The sequence below is a fragment of the Tachypleus tridentatus genome, chromosome 11 (assembly GCF_004210375.1).
Source record: "Tachypleus tridentatus isolate NWPU-2018 chromosome 11, ASM421037v1, whole genome shotgun sequence".
Lineage (NCBI taxonomy): Eukaryota > Metazoa > Arthropoda > Merostomata > Xiphosura > Limulidae > Tachypleus > Tachypleus tridentatus.
Window position 1 is genome coordinate 86,613,490 of NC_134835.1, and position 16,411 is coordinate 86,629,900.

Genomic DNA, 16,411 nt, shown 5'->3' on the forward strand with positions numbered 1-16,411 from the left:
TGTTCCACAATCAGTTATACCCATGTTTAATAAAATTATTGTAAATTATGATTTTTGGGCCAATAAATTTCCTGAGGATTTATTAACATGATCATTGTTATTTTAATAAACTTCAAATAGAATTACATGAAATCAATGAATTAAGCGTTAATTTAGAAAAGTTAAAGTAAATTTCCATTAAAATCGATTGTCAGTTTACACACAGTTTATCTGACAATAACTGATATATGTAATAAAAGTTATTAACCAAATTGTCGCTTAGTAATAACATTTAATAAAATTACTTTTTAACAATTCTAATCTTCAGTTTTAACCATCTTTGTATTTACTTACTCCCCTTTTATGACGAATAATATACATAAACAAAACGGATAATACATCATGGAAAGATGATATTTAAAAATATATAAAACAAATAATGAAGAAGTTGTTAAAATACTCGAGTATTTACAAATAAGTACAAAAACGAAATTAGAAAGATACCAGATAAATTATTTAGGGTAGAGAAAAGCTGAAAGGATATCAGGCTATTAAGAAGTTTAAGAAATAATTCAGGATCAATCAGCTTTCAAAGGTAAAACAAAAACTACAAACCTCGTTTAATGAAATGTGGGATTTCAAGAGTATGGCTGTGTAAGAACTTTTTCTTTATTGTTCAAGACTGAGATTTTCGTGGAGTATTATTACGTAAACACATACTTAGTAAATATCTACAAAAATGAGTTAACTGCCGGTTAGTAAGTGTGAAAATATTTATTCGATTAGAAATATTTAATATATACATGTATAAATAAGCACGATGGAAATGTACAAGGTAGAAAAAGAACGTGAGTTTGAAAAATAGGAGAAATTATATTTGTTTCAAAGCAATGCACTTTTGAAAAGGAGTTGATGTACAGGTAAATAAAGAAAATATTTATTTCTGTAATTTAACCTCACTTTATTATCAAGATATGTTTCATTGTTTTGTAGTGGGAATAAAATAACTGACTAGTGTGAAAATAGTGACTTCCATACTGCTGTGCTTAACAGTCAATGGCAAATAGTTGCAAGTGTACAGGGACTGATTGACATTAAAGGACAAACACGAGCAGTATATATCACATGCTGCCTACTGGCTAAACACTTAAAAAAATTAAAATCAATTTTTTAGAATGCATCCAAAAGTACTTGCCCAGCTCAACGAGTAATGGTCTAGGTGGGCCAATCCATTTCTATAAGTATACAAGCTCAAAATGAAAACTAGTAAAACAATGCAGTTTTTGCAAGTGTCAATTTTATATATTTCATTACTTAAGTAATCGTAACTTTATTCTAAACACTTTGTCCAGGTCAATGTAAAGTCAAGATGTATGTGTATGTAAGTTTAACAACTATGAACCCTTTATCATGTTGGGTATGACGCAACGCGGGCAATAATTTATGAAGGTCTTACTTCTCTATCTTTTCTTTTTTTTTGGCGTTCTTGGGCGTAATCTCGTAAGCTTTCTTGCTGACTTCTTGAGTATGGATGCATTTATTGTTTAAGTTGATGTATAACTATATTGAGAAACCACGATGTCTATCTCAACAAGTTGTGAATGAACGGCGTTTCTATAAATTTAAACAGACCTTGAGTTACTTCCTGATAGATTACACTCAGTGGAAGTTTACACTTGAACCACCTTAAACCATTATAATGTTAAGTGAAATAAAGTCGTTATAATACAAATAGGAACAGAGCACCCGATAATATCTCAGCTGACAAAACCATAAAATATTTGTGAAACGTTCTGATACCCTTTGTTTCCTACAGTTCTGTGTTAGAGAGAACTCTTTACTTCAAAAAGGGGTACACAGATTTTGTTCTTGTTTTCTGTATCATACACAGAGGATTCGATAATACGTAAGTGAATAAATCGTAATTTTTGTTTCAGCATGTCAAATTACAGTTAGATAATTATATACATTTGACATATAAAATGTAACACGACAAGTTGTTTAACCGACGATTTTGTGAGGTTAATGAAGTGTAAGATAATCTTAAATCGATGAACACACATCACAGTTTTTTTACCACAGAAATGTTGTTCAACCAATTCTACTACAGTTAATCCTTGTTCAGATGAATGTGTTCTTAACATGAGTGGTCATTCAGAAACAACGTTTGAAACAAAAACTTGAAATAGGAAGATTAATTGCCGTTGCAATGAAATTAAACGTTGTTAAACATTTCGTCTTAAGAATTTGAAACAAACGTCATTAGATAGAATTAAAGTTCTTAAATTTGTGGGAATTTCAAACCATTTAATCAACTTTAATATTAATCAAGTATACAACTTTTGGTACCTTTGGTCAACTGCATCATTTATTTATGAAGTGTCATATCGAGCAATAAATGCTTTAATTCTTTTACGACATGTAATTTTCAAATGTTTTAAAACTTTATTTCATGTAACTAAAGCCAGTTCGGTAATGAGAATTTTAATATGTGTTGTTCATTACGAAGATTTTTAATTAATGAATAAACATCATCACGACATTCAAGCTCTTTCAATCATGCATAACATGTTTGTCAACTTAACTCTAAGAACATTTTAAACGCACTAGCAAACATACATAAACATATTACCTTCCCGTACCATCAGAAAGCATAAACACTTTCAAGGTATTTTTTTCAGCAATATATTATCCCGAAACTACCATTTCTTGCACCGCGGTATCAAGCTTTTTTTTACAAACAAATACACTGTGCGATCTTCATGCCTTCAAACATTCAAGTATTCCTACAACTTAGTTGTACCAGACTAACATCACACTGTAAGTATCAAGGTTTTCTAATACTTATCTTTGTACACAGCTTATGGGAAGACAAAACTCAAACTTCACGAACTCATATTAGCTAAAAAATTTTAAACAAACTAATATTTCAAATGTTTTTATTAGTGATTCATTTATCCCAACAGTGATATGTCTGCAAACTTATAATGCTAAAAACTGAGTTTCGATACCCACGGGGAGCAGAGCACAGATAACCCACTGTATAGTTCTAAACTTAACTACTACCAAAAGTGATTCTTCTGCACACTGAAATATTCCTGTTTAGAACTGGGTAAAATTTAAGGTAGAACGTTCACTTAAACTTTTCTCTAATATGTCAGAGTTACAAAGGCATTATAACTTATTTATTGTTGTGTATATTATTGTGTCTTACAAAGATCCTATTGGTTCGCGAATTTTGAATCACCCTAAATTTTTTATCGAAGTGAAAAAAATTCCCGAGATCAACTTTTAACACATATTTTAAAGTTTTCAGGTAAACAGTTCCTGAGTTACCTCTGTGGTAAAAGACGATACCGCATGTTTTCTACTATTAACTAAAATGCAGTTGTTTTCTGAACTTCCGTTTTTTCAGAGTTTCCAGCTTGGACGCTGATAATTGATCGAGTAGATGCTTGAACTACCTTTGTTTTGGTGCATTCAAGATGTGAGTTCCCTAACTGGCAAATTACCCGAGTTTATTGCTGGGAAGGTAACTAACATGAAACTTTACTAGGAACTTTCTTCACTCAGAACAACGTTTTGTATTAGGGTTTCCGTGAACGTTGTCTGTTTTCGTAGCTTATGCTATAACTATTGGAAGAGTAACTTCGATAAAGTAAACTTTTAGAAGTTATTTTATTTTATGCAATTTGCGATTTGAATTTTGATTTGTATGAAGGTGACACTTAAAGTGTAACATCGATTCTGATTAAATATTTCATAGGTTCCATTTTCATTTTACGTTTAGAGGTTTCAATTTAATTTATACGGGGATATATGCAAAGGTGATAAAAGCTTTTGGATAGAATTTTTTTCCATCATTTTGTAACTTTGAAATGCAAATGTACACACTTGCTTTTATTTCGTTCCCCGTCTAGTACAGCGGTAAGTCTACGGATTTCCAACGCTAAAATCAGGGGTTCGATTCCCCTCGGTAGACTCAGCAGATAGCCCGATGTGGCTTTGCTATAAAAAACACACATACTTTTATTTTACTTTCTTACTGTACTGTGTTAATAAAGATTTGTTTCTTATGGTTCTAATGGCATCAAGTCTTTCTTCTAGACAACACTCATTAAAGATCAAAGAACTCAACTATTTTCTTTAATCCAGTATCATTTGAATCTTCGGTTACTGGGCCTAACTGATATAAGATGATCTCGGAATTTTTTTTTTTTTTCTCTATTCGATAACGGCCTGCCATGGCCTAGCGCGTTAAGGCGTGTGCTTCGTAATCTGAGGGTCGCGGGTTCGCACCCGAGTCGCGCCAAACATGCTCGCCCTCCCAGTCGTGGGGGCGTTATAATGTGACGGTCAATCCCACTATTGGCGGTGGGTGGTGATGACTAGCTGCCTTCCCTCTAGTCTTACACTGAATTAGGGACGGCTAGCACAGATAGCCCTCGAGTAGCTTTGTGCAAAAAACAAAAAAAACACTTCGATAAAAAATTTAGGGTGATTCAAAATTCGCGAACCAATACACTTTAAGGGAAAATTACACCGCCAATATTTTCAACATTTTTTTTATAATAGTGTATTATTTTTTACAGAATCCCAAGCAAAAAGAACGTTTTAAAATTTCATTAAATAGTGCAGTTATTAAAATAATTTATGATTAACTTCTGTGCTGTCGATAAGAGAAGAAAAATTTCGATAAACATATTAATATGTTTACTTTCCAGAAGTTGCGTTTTAAACGAACAATGTTCCTTTATACAATATATACGTATACATACAAAAAGTATAATTGTATCAAACTATTTCATTTAGAACTAATTTCTAATTACAGTTGTATCTAAAAGTATAAAACGGTTTGATATACAATTTTCTTTATATTTTGCTTTAAGAAACGTTTTTGTTATACTAATAGTTATTAAAAATGCTGAAATTATTAATACCTATATTTTTCTAACGATTTATCTAATCTCGTTCATACGAATATGCCCTCTAGTGGCACAGCGGTATGTCTGCGGACTTAAACCGCTTGAAACTGGGTTTCGATACCTGTGGTGGACAGAGCACAGATAACCCTTTGTGCTTTGTAACAAACAGAAATTTGTTAACTAGACCCTAATCCACTGAAGAAAAAACGTTTATTGCTTTATAACTCCACTTGTATAAATCGTTCAAAAAGTTATTTAAACAAAAACCATTGTCAGTCATTTATGACGAGAGACTAAAATGACTTTCGTCTACGTATTCCAAACAAGACATGTGCTGAACACATAATACTGTATCAATGCCGTAGAAATATCGCCTCAGAAACGAAGTTATCAAATGTACATCTTAATATTGAAGTGAAACAATAACAATGTCTAGCCTTGTGCTTAACACCAACAACATATGAATATATTATATTAAAATGGAAATACTTTTCGTAACAGCTGGTTTTGTTGCCGTTAAGAATACTCATTGCATTAATATTACTTCGCATCTCTTTATAAGCTATATCTTGTTCTTTTTGGAAGATTATTTGAGCCAAATATTCAACTCAAATTATATGAAAAGGGTTCATTACTTGATCAGGTAGTTAGGGAACTCAACTCGTAATCTGAAGGGCACGGGTTCAAATCCGCCTTCTACCAAATATGCTCGCTCTTTCAGCCATAATGGCGTTATTATGTAACAGTCAGTCCCACTATTTGTTAGTAAGAGTAGAGTGGGTGGTGATGAATAATTGTTTTCCCTTTAGTCTTATATTGCTAAATTAGGGACGGCTAACGCAGATAGTTCTTGTGTAGATTTGCCCAAAATTCAGAACAAACAAACAAATAGTTTGCCAAACGCAGGCTAGCTGCTCAAATATCACAGTTGTACTTAAATAATAAAAAATGCAAGTTTTTAACTGCTAAAAATCTTGACAAATATTCAAACAACTATTGATAATATATCATATTGATTATTCTGTAGAACATCCTCTCTTAAAATCCTTATCAAAAAGGCGGTATGATCTACGACACAAAAATTCAGATTAAATTCGCGCCTTTAAAAACAAAAACGTATGACTATCTCAACTTCAATGTATCCTCAAGGTCTAAGATAAACGAAGTAGTGGCTATAAAAGCTGCGGCATGTTCGAATTAGAAATTTTAATTTTAATATTAATTGCTGCTATGAGTGAATTATAAGAAACGATCAAATTTCATTATTTGGTCAGACAGTAATAACCCAAGAAATGGGTGCTGTTGACGAACTACCTCCTTTCTAGCCCATTAATTCAAAATTATGGAACCGTCCTAAGCATCTTTGAGCGAATATTCAAAAACAAGCAAAGCATTCCAAAGAGAATGTCACTGTATGCTATTTACTCCTTAGCAGAAGGAAGCAATCATGAACATACAGCAAATTGTATTAAAATACTATGAGTGTGTGAACTCGAGAACATAAATGATAGAAACCGTTATTTGTAAGAGTAAAATATGTCTATGAAATAAATCACATTTCATAGAATTACTGACGATTCAAAACTTGTAACTATTAGAAGTTTGTTCAATCTGATTTTTTACTAAATGTTTCCTGTTTGGCATGGTCTAATGGTTATCGTGCTCTGAATATGAAATTGAGGGTTTATGGTTCGTTGTCACTTATCATAGAAATTGGCTTTACATTTCGGGATCTTGAGTGTAATATAAAACTGATGGTCAAATCTCATTAATCGGTCAGAGAAAAGTATTCTAAATATTTAGTTGAGTGGGTGGATGCCATTGACTAGATCAACTTATCACTAGTTTATCGGTCCAAAATTAGGGACTGATATGCACAAACAACCCTTTGCGCGAAAATTCCGAAACAAACAAAAAATAAATATTACTATAAGACGTCTTGTATTATATAACTTTATATTATTTTTGTTGAGAAGGAAAGTGTAACTCTTCATAAAGGCACAAATGTTTGGTAATTTTCCGCATTAAATCACATATTTCATTGCTTCGAGATACTCCGTTATAGTCCATCCAAAAATAGATCATTTTATTTCTAGTTGGTGCAGTTTGTGGTAATAATATCATGTTGTATATAAGAGTATTATTTTACCATTTTCCTTTATCTGGTTTATTAGTATATATATATATATATATTTGTTAATCAGACATTAAACTCTAATTACGTTTGTTGACGAATATCACCTACAGTTACGGTTGCCAGACTAATGTATTAGCACTGTCTTTCATACTGCAGTACTAATATAAATTGTTCAGCAAACGACGTTTGAAAACTATTGTATATAAAATGAATGTAACTAACATAAAAATATCTTAATGTTTTTCTTTAGCATATATATATATTTTTAATATTAATTGTCAAGTCACTCTAGAAACATGACAATGACAAAAAAGCGTTTAAGGTGTCAATAACGTTTATTGTTTCGATATTTGTGTGTGTATTTAAGCTAAACACAAAGCTACACAATGTACAATCTGTACTCTACCCACAACAGGTATCGAAACCCAGTTTCTAGCGTTGTAAGTCCGCAGACATACCACTGTGGCATTGGGAGGGCGATATCAAAGAACTGAGTGATCACCATGGGAGTACAGTCACTTCCTGCTGAGGTAATAAAATAACCCTTGAAAGTTTACAGCTACTAGTTTCGTGTAAATGTCATTCTCGGCAGTGTAATGGACACTTAGTAAATTCACCGTGACATGACTTAACATGAGTTGTTTTTTTTTAATACTAATAAGTCTGGCTCTGTCACTGTTTTATTGCGAGTGAAGGGTAAGATATATTTGTTTAAACTTGATTTTTTCTTGTTTTACTCTAATAGAGATGTTTTATAAAATGAAGGACACACTGGCCTCTGATCAAAATTATTGGGTTTCTTGAAAAGTTGATTGATAAGAATGTAAGCCTATAATTATCAAATATATTGATCGATTTTGTTGAACATCGTCTAAGACACGATGAAGTGGACAAAAACAACGGACTAGTTGTAAAGTTGTAAAAATTGGATATATTTTAATACACCATCTTCTATTGGGTCATCTGTAAGTTTACAGACTTACAACGCTAAAATCCATAATTCGATTGCCAACAAATGGACAACAAATATGGGTGTATAAAAGGAATGATCGTAAATGTTTACAAACTGAAAGAATGAATGTTATAAACTTATAGACATTTGAGCTCGACGTAACGTTCTATATTAATAGTTTCGTTTTGAGCTTGCTTAATTATTATAAGCAGTATTTTATTGTGAGTTACAACTTTTTACAGTAAGGAAAAGTATTTTAAAGATAGGTTTGGCGCTTTGATCACTGGTACAATCACTCTCAAGTACACAAGTAGGTGCACATCTTAAGTACTTGAAAATGACTACACCAGTGTTCGAAACGTCGCATCTGGTTTAGAAATATTCTTTTTTGCTGTAAGGGCTGTAACTTCTAATAAAACAACATTTTATATTAACCAAAATTTATTATTTGAAAATGTTCTTAAAATTTCAGTTGGCATTCATTATTGTAATCACTTATTCAGTACTGAATTACATTACAGCCAATTGTTTCAACAAAGAATATCATTATAAAGACATAAAATTATATAAAGGTTTGTTGGTTATAGTTAAATACAAAGCTACATAGTGAGCTATCTCTGCTCTACCTTAGCCCAGTCTAATACTGCTGAATTGTGGATAACTAATGCAGACAACTCATGTATAGCTTTGCGCAAAATTCGAAACAAACTGTGCCCTGCTCACCATGGGTAACGAAACCCGATTTCTAGCATTATACCCCTTGAGAGATATCTAAAGAAAACAAGTTAAAACACACCTGTACTTTATGACATTAATAAAGCGGCTTCATTTTGAAACATGTATGGTCAGTGTCTTGAATTTTGTATAACTTATTTATTTGTTTTTTTGTAAAGATCGTATAGAAAACTAGAGAAAAAATGCTTTTTTCAGAAACCTCTTATACCTAGTAAAATTTAAAAAAAAAAACTCACAGATTAACTATCAACGGAGTTCTAGTCTAGATGTTAGTAATATATAAAAAATATTATGCAGAAACTTGAAAAAAAGCAGGATTGAACAGCATTTTCAATAATTAATCAACATTCTTCATATCTGAGAGCTCTATGTGTCGGCTGCGTTACCTTTCCTATCCCTTTTCTTCTCATGGACTACAGATTTGATTAAAATTTCAGCCTGGAATTTTAAACATCGTCTCAAAATAATAAAACTTAAATATTGTTTTTCTTATTTGCTCACAGAAGTTTGAAATGTATATGTTTTTAATTTTTTCATATAATAACTGTTTTAATGTAAACGTTAAATGATCAATTAAGTTAATTATACATTTCTCAAATTTTGGTGCCAGGCATGGAAGGATGGTTTAAGGCGTTTGACTCATAAGATGAGAGTCGCGGGTTCGAATCATCGTCGCACCAAACATGTTTGCCCCTTTCAGCCGTGGGGGTGTTATAATGTGATGATCAATCATACTATTGATTGGTAAAAGAGTAGCACAAGAGTTGGTGGTGTGTGGTGATGACTAACTGCCTTCCCTCTAGTCTTACACTCCTAAATTAGGGACGGCTAGCGCAGATAGTTCTCGTGTATCTTTGCGCAAAATTAAAAGAAAACAATCCTCAAATTTTGAATCTGTGTCAGTATTCCTTACAAGATAATTTTCATTTCTGTTTTGTCCAAGCCAGTTATTTCTTTACTATAGACTTAACTTTTACTCTTATAGTTTCATTCTCTCTCTCTTTACAATTGATAGTTCAGAGAAAGACTTTATGTCATCTTCATTTATCTTAATAAGAATGTTTTACAATTTCATGTACATTTTTTCTTGGTTCTTATCGTATTCCAATTTTTTTTCGAAATTTTGATTCCTTACTAAATTTCTTTTAACTTATCTAAATTCAAAACTTATATTTTTCAATTCTATATATTTCTCTTTTAATTGCCTTATTTCTTGATTTACTCAATGTACAGTGTTTAAAGAAGCCAATCATCAAATTTGTGATAGAATCACGTTAACTGTACATTACTCTCAATTTGTCTATTGCCAGTTTGTTTGTTCGTTACTAAACACAAATCTACACAATGGGATATTTGTGCTGATCTCACCATTATTATCTAAACCTGATTTTTAAGTTATAAGTTCAGTAACCACTAATGTAGCGGGAGTGTGGCTTTTTCATTATAGATTCAGAATTAAAGGCTTGTGAAAACATCGTTTCAGATCTGCTTTTGCCTCCCACAAATCACTACCCACAATTTTGTACTGAATTTATTTCTTTTACATTTTGTTATTATATGATGAACTTTGCTCACGCCCCCCATTGGTACAGCAGTTTGTCTACGTAGCCACACCACTCAAATCCGAATTTCGATACATGTGTTGGAGAGAGCATAGATAGCCCATTATGTACCTTTGTACATAATTCAAAACGACAACAACAGCTTTATTCATTTTATAAATTTTCCGTTGAAAATCCAAGTTTAGATCAGTTCGAACAGTCCACTTCTAGGTTAGTGCACCCATAACTAGCGAAAACAACTGTAACCTGTAGTTACATGCAAGTATACTTATTCTTTTATTGGTTTATCGAGTTGTGCATGACCAAGAGACAAGCCTGTCTTGTATGTATTGGTGGTCTACGTTTCTTAAATGTTTATGACAAAGGATTGACTGTACTCATATTTCTTTCCTACTTTTTAGATGTAGCAAAGATAGATTATTTTTGTAGAGAAGGGGTGTCTACATTTACAAACAAAACCAAGTGCATAAATACACACTTGCTTAGTTTGCCAACCTTAGATGGCAAACAGAGTAGTAAACCTATTGACAAATTAACTGTACTATTATAACAGTAAAATAATTCACATTGCAATGTTTCAATTTATTCAGTACCTTATTACAAAAATTGTAATACAAAGTAGTGTTCACGTGCTTTGTAAGTGATTAGTCATTCTATTAGTTTCTGTGCGAATTTAAATTCATTGATAGTTAAATTGAAGTTAATTGTTCATCGGATTTACCGTTATACGTTTATTTTAATACATATGTGCGTTTCAGTTTGATGTATGTGACGTAAATTGTTGGATGTGTATTGCGCAAGTACCGCCTGTTCTCTAAATTTATAGATTTTTGAGAGTAAGAATCATCAATATTTATTTTACAAAAATGCTATAGTGTTTTTTTAACATTCTAGAAACTCTTCTTAAACTACATAAAGAAACGCGAAAAGAGAGTTATTGTAATTATTTGTCAGCTACGGTCAGTGTGCTATAGGCCTTGGAAGTGATAATTGTGATTAACGACCATTAATCAGAAAAGCACAAAATCGGACCAGGAACGTTTATAGATTTTGAAAATTGCAAACAGTTCAACTTCAGTGAATTAACTGCAAAAACATTAAATATATTTGTCGGTAAAAAGTCAAGGGTGTGAGGCCAGTCAAGCTGGCTAGCTTAAACAAGGTGTAATAATATCAACTCAGGATTAATTTACTTGTCGTGAACTTGAATCGTCGATAAAATATTCAATTCTCGACTGGATATAAGACTCAATGTTGTCTGTAACTTTGTGAAACTTTTGTATATAAATTATTATTTGTAATAAATATTAGTAATACCCGTTATTATAAACTGTAGTTTTTTATATTTGTATATTAAAATTTATTTGTGTTATAAAAAGACAATGTGTATATCAGTCTTGTTGGCAAATATCGTAAAAGCTATACATGTTAATATTTGATTAACTTCTAAATTAAAATTAAAATTTTACGGCTATTTGAAATCGTAATACATCAAGTTCGTAACATAATAAATAGGAAGCTCGTCCGTGGTAAAGTATAGTACGTAACAGTTATTAAGTATAAACAAGCCTGTGGGAGGAAAGACAGGAATTTTAGGAAGTGTAGTATTTGGATGTACTGTGTATTTTAATTTTCTTTCCGTTTTAGTTAGTTTGTTTTTGAATTTCGTGCAAAGCTACACGAAAGCTATCTGCATTAGCTGTCCATAATTTAGCAGTGTAAGACTAGAGGAAAAGCAGCTAGTCATCACCCACCCACTGCCAACTCTTGGGCTGCTCTTTTACCACTGAACAGTGGGATTGACCATCACATTATAGCGCCCCCATGGCTGAAAAGGCGAGCATATTTGGTGTGACGGCGATTCGAGTCTGCGACCCTCGGATTACGAGTCGAGTGCCTTAACCACCCGGCCATGCCGGGCCCTTTCTGTTTAAGATAGTTGTTTTGAATTAAGAGATTTAGTACAATTGACTAATGTACTTTTTAAATATTTTATTATTAATGTAATCAGTTACAATAATGGTAATACGCATTTCGTTTTTTCTCTCCCAACAGAAAAGGTATAGTATAAATTAGTTTTTGTTCAAAACATTACAATTCATTCATTTACTTGAGAGTTTGAAATATATATACATATATATGTATGTATATATATATATATATTAATCATTGAATACTAGCCGCAAAAACAGTTGGGTAGTTTACATGCAGTTCAGTTAAAATTCTCTTATTCAATCATTTTTATGCAAGCAATTTAAGCTATGCTTTCTGCTGGCAGTATTTGTTAGATCTATAAATGATAATCTATCGTTTTGAAAGATTACGTTGTCGGACAAACAAACTCTCACAAGCGTAATTTTATTTAATAAAACCACATGGAAGGTAAACAATAATATAAAGTAATATTATTTATGATGGCGTACATAGTATGAAACTGTTATGAGCGAACAGAATTTTATTTATTGCAAAGTAAAGCAAGTGTAAAAATGTAATGAAGAAATACTTAGCTGATTATGCAGAAACGCCTGAATGCATATTCACAAAGTAATTCCGGTATAGTTTTGAACGAATTACGCATGAGTTCTTTATATTAAATAAATCGATAAATCCCATAGTAATTTTATTTAGTGTAACGTTCATTTATATATATATATATAATTTTTATATAATTTTCATATAATTTTCATATAAAATTACACGGGAGTTAAGTGTTGTTGGTGTGAAATGTTTTGCAAACAAACAAAAAGACTAAAATTCAAATGGAAGTCATTCGTCACGTGATGACAACGACATTGTACCATTGTGTAGCATACTTATTGCATTAAAATGTTTGACTATACAAAAAAGAAGAAAAGTGATTCTTATTGAAAAAGCTAATAAGCAATTCGGACTCTTCGGATAAAGGCCTTTCTAATGATATGAGATTTGTAGCAACTGATTGAGAAATTTCCAAAAAAGTTCACGATAAACATACGCAAGCGTACTATTTATAAACTTAGGAAGCTTCATCATGTGGAACGCTTATCAATGTATGATTCATAATCATTAAATAATCTACAATATTTAAGAGTAATATATATATTGTGTTTGTTTAATACTAATTTATCAGATGGTACATACACAAAAATTTCCAACGAGTAGATTGAGCATCTCAATGGGATTAAGATCTGGGCTTTGACTCGGCCATTCCAGGACTCTCCATTTTTTAGTTTTCAGCCAGTCCTTGGTGGATTTACTGGTATGTTTTGGATCATTGTCGTGTTGCAGGGTCCAGGTCCGCTTCAGCTTTAATTTTCGTACAGATGGTCTCGCATGATCCTCAAGCACCTTCTGATACACAGTAGAATTCATGATGGATTCTATGATTGTGAGCTGTCCAGGTCATGCTGCAGAAAAGCAGCCCCAAACCATGACACTTCCACTTCCATGCTTTACAGTTGATATGAAGTTCTTTTCCTGGAATGCTGCATTTGTTTTACGCCAAACATGTCCTCTGTTCTGGTGTCCAAATAATTCAATTTTGAACCCATCTGTCCAAAGAACATTATTCCAGACGTCCTGGTCTTTGTCTACATTCTCTCTGGCAAACGTCAGTCTGGCCTTGATGTTTCTCTTGGAGAGCAAAGGTTTCCTCCTTACACACCTCCCATGCAAATTAAACTTGTGCAGTCTCTTTATGATTGTAGAGGCATGCACTTTCACAAAAACAGTAGCCAGAGCATGCTGTAGGTCCCGTGATGACATGTTAGGGTGTTTGGAGACCTCTTTTAGCATCTTGCGGTCCGCTCTCGGGATGAACTTGCTTGGACGACCAGACCTGGGTGTGTTGGCAGTTGTTTTGAAAGCCCTCCACTTGTTGACTATTTTCCGAACAGTGGAATGGCTGATTTCAAAATCTTTTGCGATCTTTTTAAATCCCTTACCAGACTCATAAGCAGCTACAATTTTGTTTCTGAAGGCCTCAGGCAGCTCTTTTGCTCTCACCATGGTGCTCACTCTCACTTCAACAGTCAGAAGCACACCAAACTAAATGTCTGAGGTTTAAATAGGGCAAGCCTCATTTAAAATGCTGAGTAACGATCTTCTAATCATGCGCACCTGGTGTGACACATCTGTGTGTGAGTTGAGCCACTTTAAGTGGGAATAAATGTGGGGTTGTCCTACCTCTTTCTTCAGTTAGAATATGCATTTTTGTAGAATTACATTTTCAGAAGATCTTGAAGAATCTCTTTCTTCAGTTTTAATTGTTTAGTTATATTCCCATAATCTCTCAGTATTGTTAAAATTGAGATTAGATATCTATATATTTAAAAATGTTACAAAAATACACAGGCTTTCATAGGGTGTCCTAACTTTTTCACATGACTGTATGTTGTGTTCATCTATGAATTGTAGGAGAAGTCTTCCATTTGCATTTGTTGAATTGCATCCAAGGTTGATGTGTTTACTATTTAAATCTCTGATTAAAATGGTATTTTGATTGTTGGAAAATATTTTGTTAATTAAATTTAAGTCTATTTGTTTTGTGGGTGAGCAATAAATTCCTGCTATTGTGACGGTAGAACGATTATTTAACAGGATTTTGGTAGTAATATGTTCGTTGTTGCTGCTGATATGAATTTCAGTAACTGATAGATTTGTTTCGTGTAGCAACAACATTACTCTGTTTTTATCCTGTTTATTTAGTCTGTCTTTCCTTATGGTTGTCTAGTATGGTATTTTAAATTTATTGGTTTTGTATAGTAAGGTTTCACTTAATATTACAGCCCCCCGCTAGTACAGCGGTATGTCTCCGGATTTACAACGCTAAAATCAGGGGTTCGATTCCCCTCGGTGGGCTGAGCAGATAGCACTTTGTGGCTTTGTTATAAGAAAAAACACACTTAATATTACAATTTCTGGCGGTTGCGGTGGAAACGTTTATTTTGAATTTCGCGCAAAGCTACACGAGGCTATCAGCGTTAATAGTGTACTCGTATTTGAGGTAAGTAAAAAAAAATAAATAAAAAAAGATAACTCAATATATATATACAATTAAGGCTCGTATTATAGGTAATGATTAGGACTACGTGCCAGTGCAAGGAACATATTTTTCAACTCGGCTTTGATTAATGTGTGTGTGATACCTCCGTTACATTTTCAGTCTAAAAACTACGTGAAAAAATTTAAAAATTGTCAGAAGTTCATTGCGATCATTCTCTTGAGTTTCAGTCACATAAAAAGAAAATAAAAAATGCAAATTTCTACCATGTTAAAATAATTTAGTGCAATCCTAACGAAAAAGTGGATTGTGAATGCCATTTATTCTGTAATTTGTAACTTTTAAGAAAGCTCCTGAATTAGTGAAAATGTGAAATTTACTGTTCTAAAGTTGAACTTTTATATTTTATTGCTTCAATTTCTAGTAGTACTAGCCTTTATACTTTAATCGTTGTAATTACTAACGTTAAAAGTCAATGTTTATTATTTTAATTAGTTTTAATGGTTACTACTATTTTTTATGTTGTTAATTTAATGGAAAACATGCTCTAAATAACAAAATAAAATAAAATTCTTCAGAATACTTTGAAAATTGAATATCATTTGAAGTTGGAAAACTCGAAGTTAGTTAAAAGAATAACAACTTAGAACGCTGCTTTTTAATAATATATTTATCGTACATGTTTTTTATCATATGTTTACTTGTAAGCTTCTTTATCACAACTATTAATTGCTTTGTATGCAATATTTTTAAAATCCAGTGAATTTTTCAAAGGTTGTTGTGTATGTGTTTGAATGAATTTTATATTTTGGTTGTAAAATGTATAGTTTTTTTAAAAGTACCTTATTCGCTGTTAACGTTAGGTTAACTTGTTTCAGTACGTGACTAGTGCGACTAGCAATGACGAATTTTGTGGCTGTTATATTCATGATCAATAACGAAATATATTTTGTGTTTACTGTAAATGTGGTAGTTATATGTTTGTTTATTTTACAAAACTGAAAAAGTTTAGACGTCGGAATTTCAATTACAGAATAATATCAGTCATGAGAAAAAACGTAAATAATTAGGTTGTGGAATTGTTTATTCCTTGGTTAATAAATCGACATGACACATGCATGTTGAAAAACTGAAATTATT

At 32.2% G+C, this 16,411-nt stretch overlaps 1 protein-coding gene across 10 annotated transcripts in view; it reads left to right on the forward strand.

The window, feature by feature from the left end:
• Window positions 1–16,411, forward strand: part of LOC143232685 (E3 SUMO-protein ligase ZNF451-like) — a 40,062-nt gene that overhangs the window by 13,176 nt on the left and 10,475 nt on the right. Inside the window, exon 1 of one of the 10 annotated variants that reach the window (XM_076468417.1) lies at window positions 15,161–15,274. The exons of 1 other annotated variant lie outside the window; for it this stretch is intronic. The gene's annotated coding sequence lies outside the window, so the exon portion shown is untranslated. 8 more of the 10 variants (XM_076468414.1, XM_076468415.1, XM_076468412.1 and 5 more) reach the window with 8 other exon arrangements.